General features: G+C 41.1%; 11 non-coding genes and 2 pseudogenes across 11 annotated transcripts; all 13 read right to left on the bottom strand.

Annotated features, from left to right (window-relative positions):
* Positions 1 to 2: 2 nt before the first annotated feature.
* Positions 3 to 165, bottom strand: LOC135032367 (U1 spliceosomal RNA). Its single transcript, XR_010227908.1, has one exon. It is a non-coding gene; the product is annotated as a U1 spliceosomal RNA (small nuclear RNA).
* Positions 166 to 317: 152 nt separating this feature from the next.
* LOC135032361 (U1 spliceosomal RNA) lies at positions 318 to 481 on the bottom strand. Its single transcript, XR_010227902.1, has one exon. It is a non-coding gene; the product is annotated as a U1 spliceosomal RNA (small nuclear RNA).
* A 692-nt stretch (positions 482 to 1,173) lies between these two features.
* LOC135032347 (U1 spliceosomal RNA) lies at positions 1,174 to 1,315 on the bottom strand (annotated as a pseudogene).
* A 152-nt stretch (positions 1,316 to 1,467) lies between these two features.
* On the bottom strand, positions 1,468 to 1,631 carry LOC135032363 (U1 spliceosomal RNA). The gene has a single exon (XR_010227904.1). It is a non-coding gene; the product is annotated as a U1 spliceosomal RNA (small nuclear RNA).
* A 672-nt stretch (positions 1,632 to 2,303) lies between these two features.
* On the bottom strand, positions 2,304 to 2,466 carry LOC135032377 (U1 spliceosomal RNA). Its single transcript, XR_010227918.1, has one exon. It is a non-coding gene; the product is annotated as a U1 spliceosomal RNA (small nuclear RNA).
* A 152-nt stretch (positions 2,467 to 2,618) lies between these two features.
* Positions 2,619 to 2,782, bottom strand: LOC135032352 (U1 spliceosomal RNA). The gene has a single exon (XR_010227893.1). It is a non-coding gene; the product is annotated as a U1 spliceosomal RNA (small nuclear RNA).
* Positions 2,783 to 3,453: 671 nt separating this feature from the next.
* Positions 3,454 to 3,616, bottom strand: LOC135032369 (U1 spliceosomal RNA). Its single transcript, XR_010227910.1, has one exon. It is a non-coding gene; the product is annotated as a U1 spliceosomal RNA (small nuclear RNA).
* A 152-nt stretch (positions 3,617 to 3,768) lies between these two features.
* On the bottom strand, positions 3,769 to 3,932 carry LOC135032351 (U1 spliceosomal RNA). The gene has a single exon (XR_010227892.1). It is a non-coding gene; the product is annotated as a U1 spliceosomal RNA (small nuclear RNA).
* Positions 3,933 to 4,597: 665 nt separating this feature from the next.
* Positions 4,598 to 4,760, bottom strand: LOC135032376 (U1 spliceosomal RNA). The gene has a single exon (XR_010227917.1). It is a non-coding gene; the product is annotated as a U1 spliceosomal RNA (small nuclear RNA).
* Positions 4,761 to 4,912: 152 nt separating this feature from the next.
* LOC135032350 (U1 spliceosomal RNA) lies at positions 4,913 to 5,076 on the bottom strand. Its single transcript, XR_010227891.1, has one exon. It is a non-coding gene; the product is annotated as a U1 spliceosomal RNA (small nuclear RNA).
* A 692-nt stretch (positions 5,077 to 5,768) lies between these two features.
* LOC135032379 (U1 spliceosomal RNA) lies at positions 5,769 to 5,910 on the bottom strand (annotated as a pseudogene).
* A 152-nt stretch (positions 5,911 to 6,062) lies between these two features.
* LOC135032366 (U1 spliceosomal RNA) lies at positions 6,063 to 6,226 on the bottom strand. Its single transcript, XR_010227907.1, has one exon. It is a non-coding gene; the product is annotated as a U1 spliceosomal RNA (small nuclear RNA).
* Positions 6,227 to 10,853: 4,627 nt separating this feature from the next.
* On the bottom strand, positions 10,854 to 10,927 carry TRNAN-AUU (transfer RNA asparagine (anticodon AUU)). Its single transcript has one exon. It is a non-coding gene; the product is annotated as a tRNA-Asn (tRNA).
* Positions 10,928 to 15,441: the final 4,514 nt, after the last annotated feature.

The following is a 15,441-nucleotide window of genomic DNA, read 5'->3' as shown; positions in this document are numbered from 1 at the left end:
AGATCTGAATTATACGAGAGCCGACCAGAGGAATCACAAATTATGCAGTCAAGTGTCCCACATTTGGGGAAATTGCAGGAGCAGCACACCCAGAGTGCAATGGGTGAGCCTTGCCCTGGGAGAAGCACCTTCATGATCATAGTATCTCACCTGGCAGGTAAGTAGGAGTTGGGCTAGAGCTGGGGAGGGTCGCTGCTCGGGAACCCCCCTGTCAAGTGAAGGAGATCCAACTGAGGCAGCACAAGGGAACTCTCGAAAGAGGAACAAGGCTAGAGGAAGATCTGAGACAAAGAAATCTGACTTTTAACAGAGCTGACCAGAGGAAAGCACAAACATAGTCCCCCTCTACCACAAATAATGCAGTCGAGTTTCCCACATTTGGGGAAATCACAGGGGTCAGCATACTCAGAATGCAATGAATGAACCTCACCCTGGGAGAACAATCTTCATGACCATGGTATCTCCTATGCAAAATAAGTATGATTTGGGATAGGGCTGGGGAGGGCCGCTGCTCAGGCACATCTCTGTCAAGTAAAGGAGATTCAACTGAGGCAGCACAAGGGAACTCTCATCTGGGGACAACAACTGCAGGGAGAACACATATTTTCAGATGAACATGGGAGGGCAGAAGGCTGCCTAATACTGAAGCACCCCCAAACAACAAACCAAATGCAACTACTAGTACAAGCATTCCTGGGGGAAGGCCTGCAGCAGATGGATTTGCATATGGTGATGTCATCCAAGCAGTGGGTCAAAGTTGGCTTCAACCCTCATCTGCATATGAAAAGAGAAAAGGGGCGTGCAGGGCATGGCGGCCTTTTGCGGCGCTTGTATGACCCCTAGTTCGCATTAAACACCTCCACCCTCCTTCGGTGTGGGGCTCATGTTGGCTATGCCCCAGCCCCTGAAGCATTCAAGCTGATTTCTTGCAGCAGCTGGGCACTGTAACAGCTCCAGAGCTGCTCTGTAAGGCAAGTAAAAGGGTGTGGGCCCTGCAGCACTACCTGTAGTTCGCATTGTGCGTTGGAAGGCACAAAGTAAGCAGATGGGAGAAGTCAGGATAGTGCGCAAGGGCATAGAAGGGAGCGGCTCAAGAAAAGAGAAGTGGAAACAGACAGCAAACTAGGCTGAAGAGAGACCTGAGACAAAGAGATCTGAATTATATGAGAGCCGACCAGGGGAAACACAAATTATGCAGTCAAGTTTCCCACATTTGGGGAAATCAAAGGGGCAGCACACCCAGAGTGCAATGGGTGAGCCTTGCCCTGGGAGAAGCACCGACATCATCATAGTATCTCACCTGGCAGGTAAGTAGGAGTTGGGCTAGAGCTGGGGAGGGTCGCTGCTCGGGCACCCCCCTGTCAAGTGAAGGAGATCCAACTGAGGCAGCACAAGGGAACTCTCGAAAGAAGAACAAGGCTAGAGGAAGATCTGAGACAAAGAAATCTGACTTTTACCAGAGCTGACCAGAGGAAAGCACAAACACAGTCCCCCACTACCACAAATAATGCAGTCGAGTTTCCCACATTTGGGGAAATCACAGGGGTCATCATACCCAGAATGCAATGAATGAACCTCACCCTGGGAGAACAATCTTCATGACCATGATATCTCCTATGCAAAATAAGTATGATTTGGTATAGGGCTGGGGAGGGCCGCTGCTCAGGCACATCTCTGTCAAGTAAAGGCGATTCAACTGAGGCAGCACAAGGGAACTCTCATCTGGGGACAACAACTGCAGGGAGAACACATATTTTCAGATGAACATGGGAGGGCAGAAGGCTGCCTAATACTGAAGCACCCAAAAAACAACAAACCAAATGCAACAACTAGTGCAAGCATTCCTGGGGGAAGGCCTGCAGCAGATGGATTTGCATATGGTGATGTCATCCAAGCAGTGGGTCAAAGTTGGCTTCAACCCTCGTCTGCATATGAAAAGAAAAAAGGGATGTGCAGGGCATGGCGGCCTTTTGCGGCGCTTGCATGACCCCTAATTCGCATTAAACACCTCCACCCTCCTTCGGTGTGGGGCTCATGTTGGCTATGCCCCAGCACCTGAAGCATTCAAGCTGATTTCTTGCAGCAGCTGGGCACTGTAACAGCTCCAGAGCTGCTCTGTAAGGCAAGTAAAAGGGTGTGGGCCCTGCAGCACTACCTGTAGTTCGCATTGTGCGTTGGAAGGCACAAAGTAAGCAGACGGGAGAAGTCAGGATAGTGCGCAAGGGCATAGAAGGGAGCGGCTCAAGAAAAGAGAAGTGGAAACAGACAGCAAACTAGGCTGGAGAGAGACCTGAGACAAAGAGATCTGAATTATACGAGAGCCGACCAGAGGAAACACAAATTATGCAGTCAAGTGCCCCACATTTGGGGAAATCGCAGGAGCAGCACACCCAGAGTGCAATGGGTGAGCCTTGCCCTGGGAGAAGCACCTTCCTGATCATAATATCTCACCAGGCAGGTAAGTAGGAGTTGGGCTAGAGCTGGGGAGGGTCGCTGCTAGGGCACCCCCCTGTCAAGTGAAGGAGATCCAACTGAGGCAGCACAAGGGAACTCTCGAAAGAAGAACAAGGCTAGAGGAAGATCTGAGACAAAGAAATCTGACTTTTACCAGAGCTGAGCAGAGGAAAGCACAAACACAGTCCCCCACTACCACAAATAATGCAGTCGAGTTTCCCACATTTGGGGAAATCACAGGGGTCAGCATACCCAGAATGCAATGAATGAACCTCACCCTGGGAGAACAATCTTCATGACCATGGTATCTCCTATGCAAAATAAGTATGATTTGGGATAGGGCTGGGGAGGGCCGCTGCTCAGGCATATATCTGTCAAGTAAAGGAGATTCATCTGAGGCAGCACAAGGGAACTCTCATCTGGGGACAACAACTGCAGGGAGAACACATATTTTCAAATGAACATGGGAGGGCAGAAGGCTGCCTAATACTGAAGCACCCCCAAACAACAAACCAAATGCAACAACTAGTACAAGCATTCCTGGGGGAAGGTCTGCAGAAGACGGATTTGCATACAGTGATGTCATCCAAGCAGTGGGCCAAAGTTGGCTGGAACCCTCATCTGCATATGAAAAGAGAAAAGGGGTATGCAGGGCATGGCGGCCTTTTGCGGCGCTTGGATGACCCTCAGTTCGCATTAAACACCCCCACCCTCCTTCGGTGTGGGGCTCATGTTGGCAATGCCCCAGCCCCTGAAGCATTCCAGCTGATTTCTTGCAGCAGCTGGGCACTGTAACAGCTCCAGAGCTGCTCTGTAAGGCAACTAAAAGGGTGTGGGCCCTGCAGCACTACCTGTAGTTCGCATTGTGCGTTGGAAGGCACAAAGTAAGCAGACGGGAGAAGTCAGGATAGTGCGCAAGGGCATAGAAGGGAGCGGCTCAAGAAAAGAGAAGTGGAAACAGACAGCAAACTAGGCTGGAGAGAGACCTGAGACAAAGAGATCTGAATTATACGAGAGCCGACCAGAGGAAACACAAATTATGCAGTCAAGTGTCCCACATTTGGGGAAATCGCAGGAGCAGCACACCCAGAGTGCAATGGGTGAGCCTTGCCCTGGGAGAAGCACCTTCCTGATCATAGTATCTCACCTGGCAGGTAAGTAGGAGTTGGGCTAGAGCTGGGGAGGGTCGCTGCTCGGGCACCCCCCTGTCAAGTGAAGGAGATCCAACTGAGGCAGCACAAGGGAACTCTCGAAAGAAGAACAAGGCTAGAGGAAGATCTGAGACAAAGAAATCTGACTTTTACCAGAGCTGACCAGAGGAAAGCACAAACACAGTCCCCCACTACCACAAATAATGCAGTCGAGTTTCCCACATTTGGGGAAATCACAGGGGTCAGCATACCCAGAATGCAATGAATGAACCTCACCCTGGGAGAACAATCTTCATGACCATGGTATCTCCTATGCAAAATAAGTATGATTTGGGATAGGGCTGGGGAGGGCCGCTGCTCAGGCATAACTCTGTCAAGTAAAGGAGATTCAACTGAGGCAGCACAAGGGAACTCTCATCTGGGGACAACAACTGCAGGGAGAACACATATTTTCAAATGAACATGGGAGGGCAGAAGGCTGCCTAATACTGAAGCACCCCCAAACAACAAACCAAATGCAACAACTAGTACAAGCATTCCTGGGGGAAGGTCTGCAGAAGACGGATTTGCATACAGTGATGTCATCCAAGCAGTGGGCCAAAGTTGGCTGGAACCCTCATCTGCATATGAAAAGAGAAAAGGGGTATGCAGGGCATGGCGGCCTTTTGCGGCGCTTGGATGACCCTTAGTTCGCATTAAACACCCCCACCATCCTTCGGTGTGGGGCTCATATTGGCAATGCCCCAGCATTCAAGCTGATTTCTTGCAGCAGCTTGGCACTGTAACAGCTCCAGAGCTGCTCTGTAAGGCAAGTAAAAGGTTGTGGGCCCTGCAGCACTACCTGTAGTTTGCATTGTGCATTGGAAGGCACAAAGTAAGCAGACAGGAGTAGAAGTCAGGATAGTGCACAAGGGTATAGAAGGGAGGGGCTCAAAAAAAAAGAAGTGGAAACAGACAGCAAACTAGGCTGGAGAGAGACCTGAGACAAAGAGATCTGAATTATATGAAAGCCGACCAGTGGAAACACAAATTATGCAGTCAAGTTTCCCACATTTGGGGAAATCACAGGAGCAGCACACCCAGAGTGCAATGGATGAGCCTTGCCCTGGGAGAAGCACCTTCATGATCATAGTATCTCACCTGGCAGGTAAGTAGGAGTTGGGCTAGAGCTGGGGAGGGTCGCTGCTCGGGCACCCCCCTGTCAAGTGAAGGAGATCCAACTGAGGCAGCACAAGGGAACTCTCGAAAGAAGAACAAGGCTAGAGGAAGATCTGAGACAAAGAAATCTGACTTTTACCAGAGCTGACCAGAGGAAAGCACAAACACAGTCCCCCACTACCACAAATAATGCAGTCGAGTTTCCCACATTTGGGGAAATCACAGGGGTCAGCATACCCAGAATGCAATGAATGAACCTCACCCTGGGAGAACAATCTTCATGACCATGGTATCTCCTATGCAAAATAAGTATGATTTGGGATAGGGCTGGGGAGGGCCGCTGCTCAGGCACATCTCTGTCAAGTAAAGGAGATTCAACTGAGGCAGCACAAGGGAACTCTCATCTGGGGACAACAACTGCAGGGAGAACACATATTTTCAGATGAACATGGGAGGGCAGAAGGCTGCCTAATACTGAAGCACCCCCAAACAACAAACCAAATGCAACAACTAGTGCAAGCATTCCTGGGGGAAGGCCTGCAGCAGATGGATTTGCATATGGTGATGTCATCCAAGCAGTGGGTCAAAGTTGGCTTCAACCCTCGTCTGCATATGAAAAGAGAAAAGGGGCATGCAGGGCATGGCGGCCTTTTGCGGCGCTTGGATGACCCCTAGTTCGCATTAAACACCTCCACCCTCCTTCGGTGTGGGGCTCATGTTGGCTATGCCCCAGCCCCTGAAGCATTCAAGCTGATTTCTTGCAGCAGCTGGGCACTGTAACAGCTCCAGAGCTGCTCTGTAAGGCAAGTAAAAGGGTGTGGGCCCTGCAGCACTACCTGTAGTTCGCATTGTGCGTTGGAAGGCACAAAGTAAGCAGATGGGAGAAGTCAGGCTAGTGTGCAAGGGCATAGAAGGGAGCGGCTCAAGAAAAGAGAAGTGGAAACAGACAGCAAACTAGGCTGAAGAGAGACCTGAGACAAAGAGATCTGAATTATATGAGAGCCGACCAGGGGAAACACAAATTATGCAGTCAAGTGTCCCACATTTGGGGAAATCAAAGGGGCAGCACACCCAGAGTGCAATGGGTGAGCCTTGCCCTGGGAGAAGCACCTTCCTGATCATAGTATCTCACCTGGCAGGTAAGTAGGAGTTGGGCTAGAGCTGGGGAGGGTCGCTGCTCGGGCACCCCCCTGTCAAGTGAAGGAGATCCAACTGAGGCAGCACAAGGGAACTCTCGAAAGAAGAACAAGGCTAGAGGAAGATCTGAGACAAAGAAATCTGACTTTTACCAGAGCTGACCAGAGGAAAGCACAAACACAGTCCCCCACTACCACAAATAATGCAGTCGAGTTTCCCATATTTGGGGAAATCACAGGGGTCATCATACCCAGAATGCAATGAATGAACCTCACCCTGGGAGAACAATCTTCATGACCATGATATCTCCTATGCAAAATAAGTATGATTTGGGATAGGGCTGGGGAGGGCCGCTGCTCAGGCACATCTCTGTCAAGTAAAGGCGATTCAACTGAGGCAGCACAAGGGAACTCTCATCTGGGGACAACAACTGCAGGGAGAACACATATTTTCAAATGAACATGGGAGGGCAGAAGGCTGCCTAATACTGAAGCACCCCCAAACAACAAACCAAATGCAACAACTAGTACAAGCATTCCTGGGGGAAGGTCTGCAGAAGACGGATTTGCATACAGTGATGCTGGGCCCATAACCCAGAGGTAGGCAGATTGAAACTATCCTCTGCTATATGCATTTTTTTTGTGTTAATTAAAGTAATCCAAAACTGGGATTGATATTTTGTCTCTTTTATTTTTACTTAAAGTACAATAACTTTTACCATTTTAATTTGTTTTAATAGTATATTGACAGTATTGTTTTCTTTCAAAAATCCACTTCATTTTCTTTACCCTATTATTAAAATGGTAATTGACAAAAACAAACTACATTGTCACCAGAAGAGCAATACAAAATGTACAAGTGATATATTAAAATCATCTTTCCAGCTTGAATTTCAATGATGCATTGGGGCAACGATTTTGTGAGAAACATCTTCACCCTTAAATAAAGATTTTCTTAATTCCTTACCTGTGTGCTAATTAGATATCACCTTGTTTTCACATTAAACAGACTTCCACATGAGAAAGCAGCAAGGATGCAGTGGCGTTAATGTTTCCTGGTGTCAACCTGTATTATTTCAGTAGACATTGAAATGAGGATGCATCTTGCTGCCTTTCCAATGAAGCAAGTTTAATTTAGTAATAGGTGAAAAACCATCCTTACAAAGGTGTTAATCAGAGACTTGGCTTTGTGGACACTTTTCAGAGAACAAATTTGTTAGCATAAAAATAAAGCCAGAAAATAAAGAGCTGTTTAATCACTCAATTGGATTTTTCTGCCAGCATATTTTTTTTCTCTGCAACCCACTGCTAAATTGTGCTTCCTAGCTGTTTTTATAAAATCACTGAATCAAATCTAACTCTGATTACATCAGAGAAGGCCAGGTACCCTACACCATAAAAGGGGGTATGAAATTTTGACTGTCTACTTAAAGATCACCAAAATCTGATAACAAGGTCAATTAGGTCCCTGGGTGGGATTGAACCACCAACCTTTTGGTTAATAGCCGTACATACTAACTGATTGCGCCACAGAGACACTTTGCAAAAGTCCATACTGACAAAGGCTAATAAGCATTCATCTAAAACGTTTCCTAGAAAAACTTTAAAAAGTCAATAATCTGGAAAGTTTTTGTAAGATGTTTCTTCCATCAACCAACGAAGAAACACATTGGTACTTTCCCATGATGAGTGAGTGCTTCAGGATCTCTTGAACTTACATGTGCAGCAGAGTACTGCAATGGAAGCATGCTGGGCCCATAACCCAGAGGTAGGCAGATTGAAACTATCCTCTGCTATATGCATTTTTTTGTTTGTTAATTAAAGTAATCCAAAACTGGGATTGATATTTTGTCTGTTTTATTTTTACTTAAAGTACAATAACTTTTACCATTTTAATTTGTTTTAATAGTATATTGACAGTATTGTTTTCTTTCAAAAATCCACTTCATTTTCTTTACCCTATTATTAAAATGGTAATTGACAAAAACAAACTACATTGTCACCAGAAGAGCAATACAAAATGTACAAGTGATATATTAAAATCATCTTTCCAGCTTGAATTTCAATGATGCATTGGGTCAACAATTTTGTGAGAAACATCTTCACCCTTAAATAAAGATTTTCTTAATTCCTTACCTGTGTGCTAATTAGATATCACCTTGTTTTCACATTAAACAGACTTCCACATGAGAAAGCAGCAAGGATGCAGTGGCGTTAATGTTTCCTGGTGTCAACCTGTATTATTTCAGTAGACATTGAAATGAGGATACATCTTGCTGCCTTTCCAATGAAGCAAGTTTAATTTAGTAATAGGTGAAAAACCATCCCTACAAAGGTGTTAATCAGAGACTTGGCTTTGTGGACACTTTTCAGAGAACAAATTTGTTAGCATAAAAATAAAGCCAGAAAATGAAGAGCTGTTTAATCACGCAATTTGATTTTTTTGCCAGCATATTTTTTTTTCTCTGCAACCCACTGCTAAATTGTGCTTCCTAGATGTTTTTATAAAATCACTGAATCAAATCTAACTCTGATTACATCAGAGAAGGCCAGGTACCCTACACCATAACAGGGGGTATGAAATTTGACTTGTCTACTTAAAGATCACCAAAATCTGATAACAAGGTCAATTACGTCCCTGGGTGGGATTGAACCACCAACCTTTTGGTTAATAGCCGTACACACTAACTGATTGCGCCACAGAGACACTTTGCAAAAGTACATACTGACAAATGCTAATAAGCATTCATCTAAAACGTTTCCTAGAAAAACTTAAAAAAGTCAATAATCTGGAGAGTTTTTGTAAGATGTTTCTTCTATCAACCAACGAAGAAACACATTGGTACTTTCCCATGATGAGTGAGTGCTTCAGGATCTCTTGCACTTACATGTGCAGCAGAGTACAGCAATGGAAGCATGCTGGGCCCATAACCCAGAGGTAGGCAGATTGAAACTATCCTCTGCTATATGCATTTTTTTGTTTGTTAATTAAAGTAATCCAAAACTGGGATTGATATTTTGGCTCTTTTATTTTTACTTAAAGTACAATAACTTTTACCATTTTAATTTGTTTTAATAGTATATTGACAGTATTGTTTTCTTTCAAAAATCCACTTAATTTTCTTTACCCTATTATTAAAATGGTAATTGACAAAAACAAACTACATTGTCACCAGAAGAGCAATACAAAATGTACAAGTGATATATTAAAATCATCTTTCCAGCTTGAATTTCAATGATGCATTGGGGCAACGATTTTGTGAGAAACATCTTCACCCTTAAATAAAGATTTTCTTAATTCCTTACCTGTGTGCTAATTAGATATCACCTTGTTTTCACATTAAACAGACTTACACAAGAGAAAGCAGCAAGGATGCAGTGGCGTTAATGTTTCCTGGTGTCAACCTGTATTAATTCAGTAGACATTGAAATGAGGATGCATCTTGCTGCCTTTCCAATGAAGCAAGTTTAATTTAGTAATAGGTGAAAAACCATCCTTACAAAGGTGTTAATCAGAGACTTGGCTTTGTGGACACTTTTCAGAGAACAAATTTGTTAGCATAAAAATAAAGCCAGAAAATAAAGAGCTGTTTAATCACTCAATTGGATTTTTCTGCCAGCATATTTTTTTTCTCTGCAACCCACTGCTAAATTGTGCTTCCTAGCTGTTTTTATAAAATCACTGAATCAAATCTAACTCTGATTACATCAGAGAAGGCCAGGTACCCTACACCATAACAGGGGGTTTGAAATTTTGACTTGTCTACTTAAAGATCACAAAAATCTGATAACAAGGTCAATTAGGTCCCTGGGTGGGATTGAACCACCAACCTTATGGTTAATAGCCGTACATACTAACTGATTGCGCCACAGAGACACTTTGCAAAAGTCCATACTGACAAAGGCTAATAAGCATTCATCTAAAACGTTTCCTAGAAAAATTTTCAAAAGTCAATAATCTGGAGAGTTTTTGTAAGATGTTTCTTCCATCAACCAACGAAGAAACACATTGGTACTTTCCCATGATGAGTGAGTGCTTCAGGATCTCTTGAACTTACATGTGCAGCAGAGTACTGCAATGGAAGCATGCTGGGCCCATAACCCAGAGGTAGGCAGATTGAAACTATCCTCTGCTATATGCATTTTTTTTTTGTTAATTAAAGTAATCCAAAACTGGGATTGATATTTTGTCTCTTTTATTTTTACTTAAAGTACAATAACTTTTACCATTTTAATTTGTTTTAATAGTATATTGACAGTATTGCTTTCTTTCAAAAATCCACTTCATTTTCTTTACCCTATTATTACAAACTACATTGTCACCAGAAGAGCAATACAAAATGTACAAGTGATATATTAAAATCATCTTTCCAGCTTGAATTTCAATGTTGCATTGGGTCAACAATTTTGTGAGAAACATCTTCACCCTTAAATAAAGATTTTCTTAATTCCTTACCTGTGTGCTAATTAGATATCACCTTGTTTTCACATTAAACAGACTTCCACATGAGAAAGCAGCAAGGATGCAGTGGCATTAATGTTTCCTGGTGTCAACTTGTATTATTTCAGTAGACATTGAAATGAGGATGCATCTTGCTGCCTTTCCAATGAAGCAAGTTTAATTTAGTAATAGGTGAAAAACCATCCTTACAAAGGTGTTAATCAGAGACTTGGCTTTGTGGACACTTTTCAGAGAACAAATTTGTTAGCATAAAAATAAAGCCAGAAAATGAAGAGCTGTTTAATCACTCGATTGGATTTTTCTGCCAGCATATTTTTTTTCTCTGCAACCCACTGCTAAATTGTGCTTCCTAGCTGTTTTTTATAAAATCACTGAATCAAATCTAACTCTGATTACATCAGAGAAGGCCATGTACCCTACACCATAAGAGGAGGTTTGAAATTTTGACTTGTCTACTTAAATATCACCAAAATCTGATCACAAGGTTAATTACGTCCCTGGGTGGGATTGAACCACCAACCTTTTGGTTAATAGCCAAACACACTAACCGATTGCGCCACAGAGACACTTTGCAAAAGTCCATACTGACAAAGGCTAATAAGCATTCATCTAAAACGTTTCCTAGAAAAACTTTAAAAAGTCAATAATCTGGAGAGTTTTTGTAAGATGTTTCTTCCATCAACCAACGAAGAAACACATTGGTACTTTCCCATGATAAGTGAGTGCTTCAGGATCTCTTGCACTTACATGTGCAGCAGAGTACTGCAATGGAAGCATGCTGGGCCCATAACCCAGAGGTAGGCAGATTGAAACTATCCTCTGCTATATGCATTTTTTTGTTTGTTAATTAAAGTAATCCAAAACTGGGATTGATATTTTGGCTCTTTTATTTTTACTTAAAGTACAATAACTTTTACCATTTTAATTTGTTTTAATAGTATATTGACAGTATTGTTTTCTTTCAAAAATCCACTTAATTTTCTTTACCCTATAATAAAATGGTAATTGACAAAAACAAACTACATTGTCACCAGAAGAGCAATACAAAATGTACAAGTGATATATTAAAATCATCTTTCCAGCTTGAATTTCAATGATGCATGGGGGCAACGATTTTGTGAGAAACATCTTCACCCTTAAATAAAGATTTTCTTAATTCCTTACCTGTGTGCTAATTAGATATCACCTTGTTTTCACATTAAACAGACTTCCACATGAGAAAGCAGCAAGGATGCAGTGGCGTTAATGTTTCCTGGTGTCAACCTGTATTATTTCAGTAGACATTGAAATGAGGATGCATCTTGCTGCCTTTCCAATGAAGCAAGTTTTATTTAGTAATAGGTGAAAAACCATCCTTACAAAGGTGTTAATCAGAGACTTGGCTTTGTGGACACTTTTCAGAGAACAAATTTGTTAGCATAAAAATAAAGCCAGAAAATAAAGAGCTGTTTAATCACTCAATTGGATTTTTCTGCCAGCATATTTTTTTTCTCTGCAACCCACTGCTAAATTGTGCTTCCTAGCTGTTTTTATAAAATCACTGAATCAAATCTAACTCTGATTACATCAGAGAAGGCCAGGTACCCTACACCATAACAGGGGGTTTGAAATTTTGACTTGTCTACTTAAAGATCACCAAAATCTGATAACAAGGTCAATTAGGTCCCTGGGTGGGATTGAACCACCAACCTTTTGGTTAATAGCCGTACATACTAACTGATTGCGCCACAGAGACACTTTGCAAAAGTCCATACTGACAAAGGCTAATAAGCATTCATCTAAAACGTTTCCTAGAAAAACTTTAAAAAGTCAATAATCTGGAGAGTTTTTGTAAGATGTTTCTTCCATCAACCAACGAAGAAACACATTGGTACTTTCCCATGATGAGTGAGTGCTTCAGGATCTCTTGAACTTACATGTGCAGCAGAGTACTGCAATGGAAGCATGCTGGGCCCATAACCCAGAGGTAGGCAGATTGAAACTATCCTCTGCTATATGCATTTTTTTTTGTTAATTAAAGTAATCCAAAACTGGGATTGATATTTTGTCTCTTTTATTTTTACTTAAAGTACAATAACTTTTACCATTTTAATTTGTTTTAATAGTATATTGACAGTATTGTTTTCTTTCAAAAATCCACTTCATTTTCTTTACCCTATTATTAAAATGGTAATTGACAAAAACAAACTACATTGTCACCAGAAGAGCAATACAAAATGTACAAGTGATATATTAAAATCACATTTCCAGCTTGAATTTCAATGATGCATTGGGGCAACGATTTTGTGAGAAACATCTTCACCCTTAAATAAAGATTTTCTTAATTCCTTACCTGTGTGCTAATTAGATATCACCTTGTTTTCATATTAAACAGACTTCCACATGAGAAAGCAGCAAGGATGCAGTGGCGTTAATGTTTCCTGGTGTCAACTTGTATTATTTTAGTAGACATTGAAATGAGGATGCATCTTGCTGCCTTTCCAATGAAGCAAGTTTAATTTAGTAATAGGTGAAAAACCATCCTTACAAAGGTGTTAATCAGAGACTTGGCTTTGTGGACACTTTTCAGAGAACAAATTTGTTAGCATAAAAATAAAGCCAGAAAATGAAGAGCTGTTTAATCACTCAATTGGATTTTTCTGCCAGCATATTTTTTTTCTCTGCAACCCACTGCTAAATTGTGCTTCCTAGCTGTTTTTATAAAATCACTGAATCAAATCTAACTCTGATTACATCAGAGAAGGCCAGGTACCCTACACCATAACAGGGGGTATGAAATTTGACTTGTCTACTTAAAGATCACCAAAATCTGATAACAAGGTCAATTAGGTCCCTGGGTGGGATTGAACCACCAACCTTTTGGTTAATAGCCGTACACACTAACTGATTGCGCCACAGAGACACTTTTTCAAAAGCACATACTGACAAAGGCTAATAAGCATTCATCTAAAACGTTTCCTAGAAAAACTTTCAAAAGTTAATAATCTGGAGAGTTTTTGTAAGATGTTTCTTCCATCAACCAACGAAGAAACACATTGGTACTTTCCCATGATGAGTGAGTGCTTCAGGATCTCTTGCACTTACATGTGCAGCAGAGTACAGCAATGGAAGCATGCTGGGCCCATAACCCAGAGGTAGGCAGATTGAAACTATCCTCTGCTATATGCATTTTTTTGTTTGTTAATTAAAGTAATCCAAAACTGGGATTGATATTTTGGCTCTTTTATTTTTACTTAAAGTACAATAACTTTTACCATTTTAATTTGTTTTAATAGTATATTGACAGTATTGTTTTCTTTCAAAAATCCACTTAATTTTCTTTACCCTATTATTAAAATGGTAATTGACAAAAACAAACTACATTGTCACCAGAAGAGCAATACAAAATGTACAAGTGATATATTAAAATCATCTTTCCAGCTTGAATTTCAATGATGCATTGGGGCAACGATTTTGTGAGAAACATCTTCACCCTTAAATAAAGATTTTCTTAATTCCTTACCTGTGTGCTAATTAGATATCACCTTGTTTTCACATTAAACAGACTTCCACAAGAGAAAGCAGCAAGGATGCAGTGGCGTTAATGTTTCCTGGTGTCAACCTGTATTAATTCAGTAGACATTGAAATGAGGATGCATCTTGCTGCCTTTCCAATGAAGCAAGTTTAATTTAGTAATAGGTGAAAAACCATCCTTACAAAGGTGTTAATCAGAGACTTGGCTTTGTGGACACTTTTCAGAGAACAAATTTGTTAGCATAAAAATAAAGCCAGAAAATAAAGAGCTGTTTAATCACTCAATTGGATTTTTCTGCCAGCATATTTTTTTTCTCTGCAACCCACTGCTAAATTGTGCTTCCTAGCTGTTTTTATAAAATCACTGAATCAAATCTAACTCTGATTACATCAGAGAAGGCCAGGTACCCTACACCATAACAGGGGGTTTGAAATTTTGACTTGTCTACTTAAAGATCACAAAAATCTGATAACAAGGTCAATTAGGTCCCTGGGTGGGATTGAACCACCAACCTTATGGTTAATAGCCGTACATACTAACTGATTGCGCCACAGAGACACTTTGCAAAAGTCCATACTGACAAAGGCTAATAAGCATTCATCTAAAACGTTTCCTAGAAAAACTTTCAAAAGTCAATAATCTGGAGAGTTTTTGTAAGATGTTTCTTCCATCAACCAACGAAGAAACACATTGGTACTTTCCCATGATGAGTGAGTGCTTCAGGATCTCTTGAACTTACATGTGCAGCAGAGTACTGCAATGGAAGCATGCTGGGCCCATAACCCAGAGGTAGGCAGATTGAAACTATCCTCTGCTATATGCATTTTTTTTTTTGTTAATTAAAGTAATCCAAAACTGGGATTGATATTTTGTCTCTTTTATTTTTACTTAAAGTACAATAACTTTTACCATTTTAATTTGTTTTAATAGTATATTGACAGTATTGCTTTCTTTCAAAAATCCACTTCATTTTCTTTACCCTATTATTAAAATGGTAATTGACAAAAACAAACTACATTGTCACCAGAAGAGCAATACAAAATGTACAAGTGATATATTAAAATCATCTTTCCAGCTTGAATTTCAATGTTGCATTGGGTCAACAATTTTGTGAGAAACATCTTCACCCTTAAATAAAGATTTTCTTAATTCCTTACCTGTGTGCTAATTAGATATCACCTTGTTTTCACATTAAACAGACTTCCACATGAGAAAGCAGCAAGGATGCAGTGGCGTTAATGTTTCCTGGTGTCAACTTGTATTATTTCAGTAGACATTGAAATGAGGATGCATCTTGCTGCCTTTCCAATGAAGCAAGTTTAATTTAGTAATAGGTGAAAAACCATCCTTACAAAGGTGTTAATCAGAGACTTGGCTTTGTGGACACTTTTCAGAGAACAAATTTGTTAGCATAAAAATAAAGCCAGAAAATGAAGAGCTGTTTAATCACTCGATTGGATTTTTCTGCCAGCATATTTTTTTTCTCTGCAACCCACTGCTAAATTGTGCTTCCTAGCTGTTTTTTATAAAATCACTGAATAAAATCTAACTCTGATTACATCAGA

The sequence above is a fragment of the Pseudophryne corroboree genome, unplaced genomic scaffold, assembly GCF_028390025.1.
Source record: "Pseudophryne corroboree isolate aPseCor3 unplaced genomic scaffold, aPseCor3.hap2 scaffold_542, whole genome shotgun sequence".
In the NCBI taxonomy this organism is placed as follows: Eukaryota; Metazoa; Chordata; class Amphibia; order Anura; family Myobatrachidae; genus Pseudophryne; species Pseudophryne corroboree.
This window is presented reverse-complemented; position numbering and strand designations above follow the sequence as displayed.